The sequence below is a fragment of the Apus apus genome, chromosome 4 (assembly GCF_020740795.1).
Source record: "Apus apus isolate bApuApu2 chromosome 4, bApuApu2.pri.cur, whole genome shotgun sequence".
Lineage (NCBI taxonomy): Eukaryota > Metazoa > Chordata > Aves > Apodiformes > Apodidae > Apus > Apus apus.
Genome location: NC_067285.1, coordinates 101,391,935 through 101,403,381, shown reverse-complemented (window position 1 = coordinate 101,403,381; position 11,447 = coordinate 101,391,935).

Sequence of the window (11,447 nt, the reverse complement as noted above, 5' to 3'; positions counted from 1 at the left end):
CACCCATTTTTTAATACCTCCAGGGATGGTGCCTCCACCACCTCCTTGGACAGCCTGTTCCAATGCCTCACTACTCTTCCTGTGAAGAAATCTTTCCTAATATCCAATCAGAACCTCCTCTGGCACGACTTGACTCTGTTTCCTCTTGTTCTGTCATTAGTCATTAGGAAGAAGAGGCCAACACTTGCTTCACTACAATCTCCTTTCAGGTAGTTGTAGAGAGCAATGAGGTCTCCCCTCGGCCCCCTCTTCTCCAGGTTGAACAGCCCCAGGTCCGCCAGCTTCTCCTCATAAGACCTGTTCTCCAGACCCCTAATCAGCCTAGTTGTACTTCTCTGCCCCCTGTCCAGCACCTCAATGTCCTTTCTATACTGCTGTGCCCAGAACTGCACACAGTACACTTGCATATATGTCTGCCAGGAAGTCATTTGACTTCTTCATGGGTTTGTAAGTCCAGATGTTCTTACAAGGTTTGGTACTGTAGGTCCCATTTTTGCACTGGTTCTTAATCTGAGCTGAAGTCACCTTCTCCCTAAATCAGAACTGCTGCTTGAACAGTTACATGCTATGGGTATGTTGCTAAATAACAGGGAGAGTCAGGAACCTGAGGCACTGTAGTGACCTTCAGCATGTGGAATCTGTCCCAATTAGCCCACTATGAGATTATAACTGGGCCTAGTCTGGAAGATAGCAGACTACAAGGACCAACCACAAGCAGCATTATGGAAAATACTGTGTCATGTTTGACTTCTCCACCATACACAGTCCTCCAACATTACCCCAGCAGACTTTGTACCCTCAGGTGATTCCTGAAGGCATGCAACACACACACCCAGGTCATGCTGTGCTACCAAACTGTGCCCCTGATGGAACGCAACACTTATTTCAGACATGTTGAACTCAAAATTATTTCTTAGGAGCCCAGAAACTGTAATGCTCAGGAGAAGTACAAATCCAAGAACTATGTGGACATGAATATACTGTTCCACTTTTACCCTGGTTTATATTCCATTATGTAGCTGGCCCTGCTTTATTTTGCAATATCTATGCAGCCAGGAGGTCTTTCACCTCCAGGCTAGTTGGTCGTGGTGAAAGCAAGAAATAGTATTTCTGCTGGGGGTAGAGGGAGGGGTCAGTCTTGCTAAGCACCACAAAATGGTGTAGTTTTATCACCTGAAAACTTAATATGTAACAAGTAAGACATTCCTGGGTAAAATGCAAATGCCTTTGATATGTATCAGGCCAAATTTGATGATCTAATAGTTTCTTCTGACCTTAACTTTGGTGAGATTTGCCACGCAAGGAGGTGTCTCACCAGAGGTCACTGGAAAGCAAAGCATGGCCCGCCAAAGAATGGCCTGAATTGTTTCCTTTAGCAATTTTTTTAGCATGACACACTAGCATTTTCTCAGGTAATAAATAGCAGGAGAAGCATTTTCTTGCCTAAGGAAAGAAATTATACAATTTATGAGAAAAAAAAAAGTTCTGTGTTAAATAAGGTAACACCATAACATCAAGTACAATTCCCCCATAAAATCTACTGGCACGCAGCAATGATGAAAATGTAGCTGTTGTCCTGGGTGTAAAGTGATGGTACAGATTGCAAAACAGACATGGAAACTGCACTCATGTCAGCACAAAGGAAATTGTTCCACTTACAGCACACAAAGAAAAAACTCTCTTCTATAATCAAATAAACCTGACCAAATCATCAGGATATCATCAACTGCACTTGATGAATGGCCACTTGTAGTGTACAGAACACAGTTTTGGCAAAGCATCACATTGGCAGAGAGACAATCCTGCCTCGCTGGTGAGGCAAGCATGTGTGACTCAGCAGAGAAATGCCAGGGTGTTGAGAGACTCTAGGCTCCACTTCTACTGAAACCATTTGAGGTGAGACCTTTCATGCTGTGAATGGGGAGTGGGCACACTGTCAGTACATCTCTAAAGAGCAGTGCTCCCCAAAAACTCATCATGTAGTTGGTGGCTGGCATTTGGGCTCTCTTTCTGTATTGAAAGGGTAAGTACTAATAATGAACAAGACAGAGAGCAGAGCAAAACAAGGAGTTAGATGAATACATCAATAGTGCAAACCAGTTCTACGTACTTTCAATAACACATACTGCACTAGGATCCTGCTGGTCATGAAAACACATCACCTCAGTATTTGTTACATCATGCATTAGCCAATAATGGACAAACCCATCTAAAAAAGCAGGAAGAAGATTTTGAGGTATAGAATTTCAATTTTTAAAAAGTTTTGCTTCAATACACATGCCAATATGTGCAGTTATTATTACAGGTCTTGCCTAAGTCATGGTAAAGAAGGATTTTACAGTTGAAGAATGTTAAGCTACTGATTTCTACCTAAAAGAGTAACCAAAATATAACTTAGTTGATCTCTTTAAGATCCTCATTTCTATAGAGAAATCAAACCACTCTGGACAATTACAATTTATATACTAATCCCTCTGAGAAGTATAGCAATTTTTATGCTGCCATTGTAATCTAACAATTGAAGTTTAATGATTTAATGTGAACTTCACAACCCAATGCTAGAACAAACAGACATATTTATATTCACAAAGAGTATCTATTATATCTATTAGACTCTGGCACCATTTAGAAAACCACTCCTATGAGATGTTTTCCTCAACACTCAGATTCCCATTATCCAAACTTGCTTTTCTTTTTCTTAAAAATATCCAGAAAGTTAAAAATACTTGGCAGAACTTCCTTAATTTTGGTAAGTGGTTGGCACGCTATATCCTAAAACCTGATATTGCAGCATGGCTGCCTAATGTATAATGCAGGTGTCCCAGAGGTTAATACTTACATGGGTTTAATGCCAAGCTGATACAGAATCACAGAATGTCCCTGGCTGGAAGAGCTCTCCAAGATCATCCAGTCCAGCCCTAGACCTAACAGCACAAGCTCGCCACTAGATCATGTCCCTAAGCACCAGGTACTGGGGCTTGAAAGCAATGATACCTGGGAAAGCAAACTCACCATCCTGTAAATAATCACTCAGAGTCAGTCTTACATTTCTGCATATAGCCAGGCAGAAGAAACAGATGTCAAAAAAAGGATGAGTCCATGAATGTTCTAACTGTCCCACAGTGCCAAGTGCATTCCACTAAACTCTCCACGGATCTGGTAAAAAACCAGCAGAGAGAGCACACGGTGTACTTCATCTCAAGCTTTTCTTCCATAAACCTGGTAGTAGGTCCTTACCTTTGGAAGAGAAATGGGGTAAACTGTGCAGTCCATCTGTCATCTTATGGAAGAGAGTGCATTGATCAGGTCGTTCAGACACTACTCCAAGGGAACAGGAAGAGATGAGATGACCTAAAGAGTTTATATTAACTAGCTTCTGTCTCAGGGCAGCATTTCCAAAGGTGTAGTAGGAACTTGTAATGGCAGACTAAGATCCTCTTGGAACCAATACAGTCAGATTTGAAGTAGTGAGTGCTGGCTGGTGAGATCTTGTTTCTCTTGGTGGAGCAGCCATGTGGACACCCAGCCACACATCTGATCTGAAAAACGGATAAAACAGACATCTAGCAGAAATACTTTAGAACCAGAGCCCTGATTTTTTGGTCTGGAAAGCTGATCTTAGGGAGGTTCTCTTCAAAGATACAGTAATTGAAAGCCATGATCTGGTTAGGGCCTAGAAAGAAGTAGCTGATTCTTAAAATTGTCAGCTTTGGAAACCTCCTAAATAAAATCCAATAACTTATTGGAGAAGACAAAGCAGTCTGGCCAACTAAGTTGGAGGTTTTCTGCTACTTGCTGTTAAAAAATGCTCTCTTTCAGCTGCTTGTCCATACTGATGGGCCACAATGTCTGCTCTCTGCAGCTGGGCCATGGTTGAGAAGAAATGGTAAAAAACCCTTGAATTTGCTAACATCTGAAATAGTGGGAACTGATACCTGTTCCTCTTATAGGTGTCCCCTGCAAGATCCCAATGAATTATTTTGCTGGAAAAACAGAAGTACCAGGTGAGATACACTAGCCTCAGATCATACAAAGTGCACCACAATCCTGGTTGCTGTGACAGGAACCTGACTCAAAAAAGCAGCTGCCTGTGTTTCTTCTTTAAAGTACACACTGCTGGCACACTAAAGGATCTTTGGCTCCAGATTATAACACAAATTTGAACTACAGACTTTCAGATAAAGAAACTTCCATCTTCTGGAAAAGGTGGGATGAAAAAAACTAAACTTACTGAAGGAAAAAAAAAAAAAATCTTTAAAAGGAAAGTAGCTTCATCCTGTCTCAAACCAGGGCAGATTTGTAAACAAATCTAGCCAACTCAACACAGATTCCTCTGTATGCACAGGAAAACTGTCTTGCTCTGTCCCCAGGTGAGGCCCCTGCAGACGCTGGTGTTCTCCCCATAGGTCCTTCCCATCCATGTGCCCACCTCCGGCTTTCCCAGTGTCTCCACTGAGTGTGTCCAGTTAGGGTGAGGGCAGGCACAGTCCCCCTGTCCCACCACCATGTTCTCCAGGCACCAGGGTGCCATAGGGTAGGCAGAGCCAGTCAGCAATCTTCCTCCCTGCTGTCCAGCCAGCTGCCCAGCTGCCTTGTTCACACTAGACATGCAGATAAAGTGGCTATAAGATGCCCTCACAGGGCCTGGCTGTGCTTTCTTGGACTTGTCCTTGACAACCATCCGATTTTCTTTGTATCCAATGTGGGTCTCGGACTTATTTCCTTTTTGGTGTCCTGTAATCAGGTACAGAGGAGTTCTCCTGAACACCTTCAGAGATGAGTGAACAGGACATTGTCCAAAGTCATAAGCTTTTATGAGAAAGGTCCTTGAAAAGAGACTGGAGTTGGAGAGCAGACTTGGAGACAACAGCTAAGAGAGATGGCCTCCAGTCTGAGATTATTTGTAGGTTGGTGTATTATTTGAGTAGGATGAACTGTTGAGGGAAACATTGAGATGGCAGCTAGAATCACCAGCAGTGGTCAGCTTCTCTCCACTCCGCCCTGCCAGAAATGCTACATGTGATAGGATGAACCGACATTATCAAACAAGATTATTGTGTCTGGAAGCCCTCCCTCTTCTTTGGTGGCTCTGAACATCTGTGTTATAGAGCACAAGAACGGTTGTACATGCACTGGGGAAGCATTGATTTTCTCAGTCATCTCCTGTGTAGGAGGACTGTTGTGCTTCAGATTTTTTCAGGCATACCTGTATGACCAAGAAGCCTGGAGGCAGCAATGCTACTGGGAGATCTGAGTTAAGTCAGGTGTTGTCTTCTGGGTTATGTAGCTATTCCTGTGCCCCTTGAGCACTCTGCTGGTAGCATATCCCTCATTGCCACATTGCCATCACAGCCATGGCTCTGCAGCATGACCAAACCAGTCAGCTGCAGCAAGCTGCCTGCAAAACCCAACAGCACCCCTCTGCCAAGGAGTGTAATCTAACCACCTTGAAAGACCTTTCTTTCGTATCAGTCCTCTGTTGGCTCAGCTGGTCATTGACTCTTGCACAGTCCAGCTGTGACGTTCTCTGTGCATTCATGGTTATCAGGGTAGGGTCAGCAACTCTCTCTAGTTCCAGCTCTTCGTACAATTGATTTTGCTGGCTGCCTTGTTATACACTGTAGATTGTATTTGTGCTCTCGCTGACTCTGTTAACCTAAACATTAACAAATCAAGTTGTGCTGACCACAATAAAGAGGATTTTATTTAACTTGTTTTGCTGGTAACTCGTATATTATCTGATCCCCTGATAAATAAAGGCTCATTTGCTCATATTTTGCTTCAGAATCAAAGCCACTGTACAAATCTCTGCTGTTTTCAGCTTTCAGTTTTTCTTAACTGATCAAGCACCTCATTGATTCTCCTAGCACTGTTCAACCCTTACAGTGACCACGAGTGGCAAAGCTCCAGTCCATGCATTTTTTTCTTCAGCTTCTCTCTCCTGCCTTGCAAACCAAAGACTCATCACCTTGTCTTTGATTCAAGTTTGATCAGGCATCACTTTCTCTGCTTTTGTAAGGAAAGATTGTTACAGAGTTGCCTTTAAACATAAGCATATAAATAGAGTAAGAATTTATTAATGCATATCTCTGACACTGCCTGCCTTTATATCTTTTTATTGTGGTGGGGGTTTTTTATGTTTTGGTTAGTTGCCTTTTTTTTTTTTTTTTGGGGGGGTTGTTTGTTTGGTTTTGTGTTTGTTTGTTTGGGGGGGTTGTTGTTGTTTTGTTTTCCTGCTTAAGTTCTAGCTCTCTCAGTGGCCCTTTTCTATAGAGCATGTAGTTGAAAGCTCTGTCGCTGCTGGCAGGGCGACAAGCCGAACCGACGGGACGGACGCCTGCTGGCTGGGACAGGGACAGGCTGCTGGGTGGGACAGGCTGCTGGCTGGGACAGGGACAGGCTGCTGGCTGGGACAGGCTGCTGGCTGGGACAGGGACAGGCTGCTGGGTGGGACAGGCTGCCGGCTGGGACAGGGACAGGCTGCTGGCTCCCTGTCCCTCCTCAAGGCGGGCGCTGGGTCGCGCCTGGGGACCTTCCCTAGACCTGACCTACGGCCGGGGCTGTGAACTGCCCTTGCTCCTGCCTATGCCGCAGGTTGCGACCGCCCACGGGGACAGGTACATCATCTGGAAGCGTCCCTGCGGATCGGACCATCGGCTGCAAACAGCGGGAAAGCGGGAGAGGCGCTCGGCGGTGCCGCGCTGCCCCCTGGTGCCGGAGCCCTGCTCCCCGGCCTGTCCCTGCTCCCCGGCTTGTCCCTGCTTCCCGGCTTGTCCCTGCTCCCCGGCCTGTCCCTGCTCCCCGGCCTGTCCCTGCTTCCCGGGACAGCCTGGCACCCACGGCCTCTGCCGCCCACGGAACACAGGCACCACGTCACTTCTCGTAACTGTGCAAAGGTTCTTTAACCCATTCTGACTTCTAATGCTCATAAAAATTATTCCCCTTTGCACAGGGTGTCCTACCATGTGGTAACCACTGGTTGCAAAGGTGTAACTTTTAATTCTTGATATGTTTAAAAAGTATAAAATATGCAGGTGCGGCCGTACTAGGTGTGTTCTTAACCCCTCCCTTACCTTGTTGTTTCTATTTCATTTTTTTGTATGATGCAGGTATTTCTGTAGTTGTAAACTGAGGCAGGGCTTAGTCTGAGGCCCACACTAAAGATGTGGTTTTTAACTACCTGAAAGTGGATTCTCCATGATGATTATAAAAAAATACTTCACAGAAGGGACCGCTTTCCACTTCCAAATAATTGCTGTTTATAAATCTGTAGAAAGACTATGTCTAAGTACCTTACTCTTTAGTTTCTTTGGCTGCAACTATTTCCCCACCCAATTTCCCCATCCTGAATCAGCTGCCCCTGCCTTGTGGGGTCATACCTGGGTGCAATCACCACCTCTAGAGTCTCTGTGCTAATACTGGTTCTGAGGCTCTAGCAGAGCAGGAGCAAGCCAGTGCTGCCCCCCTGCAGGTCAGTGCGTGCGTGATGGACCTTCAGAGGCAACACAGGCAGCAAGCCCCAAGTTCTGTATAGGCCATGCACAGGTTGCAGGCTACATAGAGACAACAGGGTACAGGAAACAAAGGTTAGTTATGCCAACCCAGAAATTTGTGTAATTTCTGGCCTAGCTTCAGAGCATGTGAATCACAGCATAGACACTTGTTAGTATTTATTTGACCTAAATATTCACCCCTGGCTCTCCTGAGGAGTCTTCCCCCTTCACACTCCAATGCTTGCAGGCTTTGTGGAGTGCACCAAATCAACAGGCAAAGACAGACCTGGCTGGTATATTAAGCAACTGATAAGCCATGTTTTCAGGTGTTGCTAAATACAGATAACTCATTTGTTCATATGGAACTGGCTTGCTGGCAATCATGCAGACCAGGCAATCAGGAATGACAAGCATTTCTGGGTATCCAAGAAGAAATCCCTTTTGGTGTCTAGTATAAACCACACTTCAAACTTTTATCTTCCTTTAAGGAAGATTAGAACCAACCAGCCTAACTCACAGACAGCAAGGGCTGACTGCCCACAGGGCAATCTGGCTGGTCTGAGCCATCAGTAAACAACCCTGCTGCAGATGCTCAGGTTTACACAGCAGTGTGCTTATCTGCCAGCCGACCTAGAGAATGGAAAAAGAAAGCAGCTAAGATTGTCTTGTGTTTTGAGTGTGTCTCAGCTTGGCTTATAGGGAGCTAGTGTGAATCATGAACTACAGGTGGCTGCAGAACTTCATGAACCTACCCCTGAAATTTTCTCTCATCAGGATGCAATTGCAATGACAGCTACATGAGGAAATATTTCAGAAATAAAGATGGGAAGTTTAGAATGAGTTCAAGTGAGGCGTATTCCTTCAAACTCAATATACTTCCTGCAAGTTCCAGGCAACTAGGCCACAAAAAATAAAGGCTTCTTCTACTGTCTCTGAATCAGTGGAGAAACATGACAGTGCTTCAGATATTTGTAACAGTGCACAAGGTATTTTTTTCTCTTGAACTTTTCAAGGAAAACTGGGGGCCGATGCTAAATGGAAGAAATAACCTGGTACCAAGTGAAAGAAAAAATTCAAGTGCTCAACTTTTTTGCCTTGGTTTTCACAGACCTTTGGCCTGCTGCCAGACCTCTGCATGTGCCAGTGTGCTCTGAAGAGGAGAGGGTCAGCCATCATGATGAAGCAAAGCTAGGGTCTACCTAAAAACTGGATGTATTCAAGTCCAAAGATCTTTGAGGGGAACCACTCAGAACTGTTGAAAGAGCTGGCCAATGTGATTGTGAGTTAGCTATCTACCATCCAAGAAAAAAATTCACATTTATCACGGGAGGGCCCAGATGGCTGGAAAAAGGCTGAAGTACCTGACACACTGCTGCACATTTGAATAACAGGAAGAGCCAGGTAACAGGGGGTAGTTCACTTCCACTGCAGTCCCCAGAGGGATGAAGGAGCACTTCCCATTGGAATTCAATTCTAAGTAATTGCAGAACAAAGGAATACTCAACACAGACTTTCCACAGGGAAATCACACTTGACCACTTAATAGCTATGCATTTCACCAGAGATAGCAACACAGACAAGGTGAAAGACTTAAATGTAGCCCATTTCAGTTTGGAGTTCAGACACCTCCTCCCACACCAGTCTCCCTTAGAAGCTGAGGTATGCCAGCTGGAGGAATGGACCACCAGGCTGAGAGAGCAGCAATCAACAACCTAACAACCAACTGGTGGCCAGCAGGTAACAGTGAAAGTATACCAGGGGGACAACACTAAGGCCTTCTGCTAGCAACAGAAAATGTAAAAAAAGGGATAGTGGCCACACAATACAGCTTGGGAAGTCATAGAATCGTCGAATGGTAAAGTCTCAGGTTGGACATTAGGAAAAACTTGTCTGGAACAGATTACTCAAGGAGGCTACACTATCTCAATTCTTTTATGTTTTCCAAGACTTGGCTAGAAAACAAAACACAGCTGGTCTTGTCTAGTATTGCTCATAGACCTACTTTATCCATGACATTAGACTTGATGGGGGGATGAAAGGGATCTTCCACCAACGTGTCTATGAGTTGGTGTAACTGATTACATTCCTGTCAGTAAAAATATTAGTATTTCAAAGGAACCGCCTTTAGTATACAATAGACATGCTTTTATTAATTGCAGTTTGTAACTCCCTCAACAGGGGCAGCAGAGCCAGAGGTGCTGATCTCCTCTCTCTGGTGGCCAGTGATAGGACATGAGGAAGGGGAATGAAGATGTGTCAGGGGAAGTTGAGACTGGACATTATGAAAAGGTTTTTCACTGAGAGGTCTGTGGATCACTGGAGCAGGCTCCCTAGGGAAGTGGTCACAGCACAAAGCCTGTCAGAGCTTAAGGACAACGCTCTTAGTCATATGGTTTAGTTTCAGGTAGTCCTGTGAGGAGCAGGTTGTTGGACTTAATGATACCTACAGGTGCCTTCCAACTTGAGATATTCTATGAATCATAGAATATGATTCTATATCCCTCTGACAGCTTCATTCCCAAGCCTCTCCAGGGAGTTTTGCACTCTTAGCATAAGCATCTGTCGCTTAGGTAAGAACTTGTGACTTGCTTTCAGCCCAGCCAGTTAACTGCATCATGCTGCTCCTGGGCACAAAGCAGGCACTTTTTTCTCTCCTATACTTTCATTGCAGAGATAGCCATGGCTAAATCTATTGTATGGAAAACTTTATCAGCAAATCCTTCCTTGTGTCACAATCGTGGGACAGTATCTGCAGTGACATGCCAACACATGCAGTAGGATAAATTGTTGGATTTTCTGCTTAGAAATGTAGCTTGAAAAAATTTTAATTCCAGCTTGAAGGATCCCACAGATTTGCCATTTTGCTTCAGAAAAATACTCATGTAATTAAGATTTTCAGGCTGATACCCTCTGAAAAACTCTGATAGTTAAGCATAAAAAGCATTGGGCAGAGTAACAGAGGTGCCAGAACATCTGTGGTGAGGCTATCTACAATTCTATCATGTGTCCAGCTTTCTACAAAACAAACAACTTCCATCTCCAAATGGATTCGTGATGTCCTCTACCTTTCCATTTACCCATCACCAATTAAAGATCTCATTTAGGATTTGCTGATGATATTCCGCAGAACAGCTGCTGTTAGTTTCTGGCTGACAGTGTACACCAGCTTCTTGGAAGGCTGTTCTGTACAAGCATGGCAGAAATGGAACAGGCAACCAGGATTACATCACCCTGTTAAAGAAGAACCCTGCAATACAACCTTGTGAGGAATTACTGGTCACATTAGTTCTCCACATCTACCCTGGGCCTAACTAAGCTGCATTTTCACTGTAAAGCAGGTGAGCTGTCAGCCATGGTGAAGTCAAACCTGCTTTCCAGTAACCCCCAGCTACAGCTCAAAAGCACCTTCCTGCTTAAAACAGAATGGGGACTGAGAGGCCATGTTTGGACAAGGCTTAAACTAGCATTAAAATACTCAGAACTCTTAATATAGCAACTCCTAAATGGGTTTTCCTGTTTTTTTTCCTTGCTGTTTTCTGTTTGGATTTTTTTGCTTGCTGGAAAAGCAGCCTGCCACCAGCTGTCACCTTCACACTCTCTCATCACAGGCAGAAAAAGGCTCACAGAAAATGGGAAAGAAAAATGGCTGAAACAATTTGTCCAACAGAGAATTGCTTCCATTCCTACACACACATTTTAGTCAACCTGTCAGTGAATGGCTCTCCCTACCTACCATGTTGCAGAGGCTGACAGTCTGCAGTTGTCAGACCAAACAGGGCTGTTAAGGAGAAAGCTTAAACTCAGCAATGCTCTATTTTCATATAGCTACCTCCAGAAAGGTCTGAATTCTTTTTGGAAAAGAGCTTGTGCTTTATACAGCCAAGAAAGGCTTCAGTGTTCATTTCCCCTTTAGACAGACACGATAAACTGGGCATTTTAAGCTGTCAGTGGAAG